The following is a 3,902-nucleotide window of genomic DNA, read 5'->3' on the forward strand; positions in this document are numbered from 1 at the left end:
TAGAAAACATTCCCAGTTTGGGATAAATAAAGTATTTGTTCTGTTCTGTTCTGTTTCGTCTGTGTCTTGTGAGCTTTAGATTATATTATTTCTTGGGCTCTGTGGTTCTAAGTGATTTCTTTATTTACAGTGGGTGCAATGTCATGTGACTTACTTATGCAACATGTATGATAATGTTCTGTCTCCTCTCGTTTCCAGACTGTCTGGAGGACACACAGAGTGGACAATGGTCACAGAGTGCTGCTGCTGTTGTGTCTCTGAGCATGGGCAGCTGCTCCTGCTGCCACTCGGCACCGGCTGATTGTTCACACCTGTGATCAGTCATCAGCCAATCCTGCTGCAGCTTCCATCTAGTATAAATGTGTCCAATGGAAGCTGAGCAACTGTCAGGCTACACCATAGAAACACTACACATAGTGTGTCATATAAATAACATAGGATTGAATCATGTTGTACAGTCAATGGAAACAAAAAAGCCTGAGAGTGGTGCTGGTAGTTGCAGCAGTGGATGGGAGGCTGAAGTGCTGCCACCTAGTGTCAATATTTGGTATTAACTCTGACTACATAGTCCACCTTTAAACTCTCTGCCATATATACTGTGCCATGAAAAAAAAGATTTGAACCTGAAGAAACAAGATGTGAGACTTTAAAAATTAGATTTGAATCTGAAAACAAAAAATCTGAAAACTGAAAAAATAAAGGTAAATATGAAAATAATTATTGAAATGAAAAATGAAATGACAATTTATTCAAAAGAATTCAAACTTGATTCAAAAAAAAGTTTGAACCTGAAAAAAATCAAGCATCAAAACATAAAAAGTATTCTCAGTTTCAAAATTTGGGTGTTTGAATGATCTTTATTTTTTCAGGTGAACAAAACTTATGACCCCCGATTTGGCTCCAAGAGAGGTTAATTCAGTTGCCAACATGTCGCTTCGCTCTACAGACTGTAAGAGAAACAGAAGTCGGACTGAAGACAGGAGAGGCAGAAATGTCACTGTTGTTGATGTCAGCTGCCAGAAAACACCACAGAAGAAGAAAAGAAGAGGCAGAGAAGAAGAAGAACAGAGGAGCGGGAAAGTGTTTGTGGTGACGGTGGATTGGAGTAAAGCTCAGCTGCTACAACAGAACAGTTTCTGAACACATGTGTAGCCACCAAAACTACACCTGGTACAACAAAGGATCACAGTGAGTGGAGGACCAAGGCTGGAACCAGAGGACCAGAGCTGAGCTCTGGAGGCCAGAGAAGTCCTCCTGCAGCCTCTGCTGAGTTTGTTCCTTTTGACCCCCTGTTCTTTGTTCTTGCTGATCTTTTGCAGTGTTTTGCTGAACATATCATGTGAGAATGTTTTTGACATAGCAGCCTGTATTTGGGTTATTATGTTGGACTTTCTCTGGACACTTTATTTGGCTGTTTGTTTAGTTTCCAGGATCATCATTTCACCGTGATTCAGATAAAATTCAGATCACAGAAAGGCCTTCCTGTTCTCACTTCAGTGAATGAATTATGGTTTTGTATTTTCATTGGTCACCGAAGAAACAGTGGTGGAATTGTAACCTTTTAAATGGGATTCTGTTTGGTTACCATAGAAACCACTGAGGAGGCACTGATGGCTGTGGGGCTGTTGGGGTTGCTGCTGCTGAGTGGAGTCGTTCTGGTGGTCATTATGATGGAGATGCTGCAGGGTTCATTGTGTTGGTGGTTGTGATGGGATGGTGGTCCCTGATAGGGGTGCTGCCGAGTGGGTCATTGTGGTACAGGTTAGGGGTGTGAAGTGGGTCCCTCTCAAACCTGCAGTAGAAAGTCTTGAGGTCGCAGCAGTGGGCCACCGTTATGTTGTATTGTGACTGGCAAACTCTTTAATCTCAACGTTATTTAGCTAATATATATATGCTCCACATTTTGATGACCCACAGTTTTTCTCACTGCATCATTAAATTGATCCCGTGTTTAAATTCACACCTGCTCATTATGGGGGGGAGATTTGAAATCTGTGTCTGGACCCAGGGATGGATCGGTCATTCGGTTAGGCCTGGTTATCAAAATCTGCCTCTTGTCTAGAGACATTTCTTTCAAACTATGGTATCTCAGACGTTTTACTTCCTCCAAGTAGAGTGGAACCTGGCTCACAGAGTGCTGCTGCTGTCTCTGTCTCTCTGTGAAGCAGCATGTTAAACAGCAGGCTCTGAATAGTGACGTCATGATGTCACAGTCACATCAGTCTACATCTCCCAATCTGAGAGATACTGTCATCAAAAGCAGGAAGTGCAGGAAGCCTCATGGTGTGCAGGCCTCTGATGTTTGGAGCTTGTAGCAGCCAACACGAAGGGAGTTTGTAAAAGTTCTCTGTAACTTTAGATGTGAGGATTCAGAAAGAACTTAGATTACAGATATTTGGCAGCACTTGTGCAACAGATCCTCCAACATGACGAGGCTCAGTTCTGAAGAAAGGCTGAGTAGCTGAGACCTGGAGAGAACACTGATACAGGCTTTGCTGCTGCTGAAGGAAGGATGAAGGCTGACCACACACCACAAACACACAGCTACAGGAACCCACACACACACCAAACACACAATCATACACAGCACTCTTACAGACATGCAAAACACATTTAATTGTCAGAACAGCACCGGCGGCTCAGAAAGTGTGACACATTGGGGAGGACAAAAACACAACTTTAACCGTTTGACCATTTTATTGAAGAAAGAACAGTATTGTATACCAACAATTGACAAACAAGGAATGTGCAAACAAATACACCGCCATGCCTGCAGCAGGCTGGAGAGAGAGCAGCCCTCCTAGTAGGCCAGACGGGGAGAGAGAGAGTGAAGCAAACAGACTGGGAACTCTTAAACCGTCTCCAGCTCGTCAGCACAGGAGAGCTGCATAAGCTCAGGATCAGCTCCACCCAGCAACCTCCTGCACACACAGGGAGAGACAGCAGCAACAACACAACACTCCCTGAGAGGCCAACACAGGGCCACAATATAGACACTGACACACACTAACACACAGACCACACACACAATACACTGCTTCAGACACACACACTGCCTGCTTCAACTGTGGAATGGCTTCCTGTGCATCAGTACAACAGGCTGTTGGGCCTTTGCAGGATCCTGCAGGGTCGACCCCAAAGTTCAGACTCACAGCTTCATAGCAGGACTGAGCTGGATGCAGTCACAGCTCCTCACTGTGTGCAGCAGCTGGACTGAGCTGAACACTGGACTCAGACAGATTCAACATCCACACGTCAGTCACTGGAAGCCTTCAGAATGCTTCTCTCCTCACTCAGCTTCCAGTCCAGATCCAATACCTTACTGCAGGTGAGTGACGGACCTGTCAGCTGTGTGTTAGAAATGCATGAATAAACAGCAGCTTCATGTTGATGCAGGACGTATGAGGGCGGAACACTGATGAGATGAAAAGATTCAGAGGAAAAGGCAGAAGAGCAGAGCTGATAAGTCACATGACAGATGCACTGACACGCTCTCTAGTCAGCTCCTCCACCAATCAGGCGCTGCCTCGCCTGCTCATTGCAGCCAATCAGGTTGTAGCAGTACATTTAAAGCTCTCCTCTCTTCACTGTCGGCTCACATATGGCTCGTTGGTCTAGGGGTATGATTCTCGCTTCGTGTGCGAGAGGTCCCGGGTTCCAATCCCTGGACGAGCCCTGATGTTTAACTGTATTCCATTGGAGACCAACTCCTTGTTGTTGACTCTTTTCAGTTCCTCTCCTAACTACCACACAGCTTTACAAAGCTAACAAAGTTCTATTCAGACTCATCCCAATCCAGAGCAGTTGTTCCACAGTAACACCTGCAGGAGGACGTCATCACCCAGTATGTGCCCTGCACTGTGAGCTGTAAGGTCTTATACAGACAGGTGTGGTGTCTGTCC

At 45.2% G+C, this 3,902-nt stretch overlaps 1 non-coding gene across 1 annotated transcript; it reads left to right on the forward strand.

The window, feature by feature from the left end:
* The first annotated feature begins 3,603 nt into the window (after positions 1–3,603).
* trnat-cgu (transfer RNA threonine (anticodon CGU)) lies at positions 3,604–3,676 on the forward strand. The gene has a single exon. It is a non-coding gene; the product is annotated as a tRNA-Thr (tRNA).
* The last annotated feature ends 226 nt before the right edge of the window (positions 3,677–3,902 follow it).

Source organism: Parambassis ranga, unplaced genomic scaffold (genome assembly GCF_900634625.1).
Source record: "Parambassis ranga unplaced genomic scaffold, fParRan2.1 scaffold_24_arrow_ctg1, whole genome shotgun sequence".
Lineage (NCBI taxonomy): Eukaryota > Metazoa > Chordata > Actinopteri > Ambassidae > Parambassis > Parambassis ranga.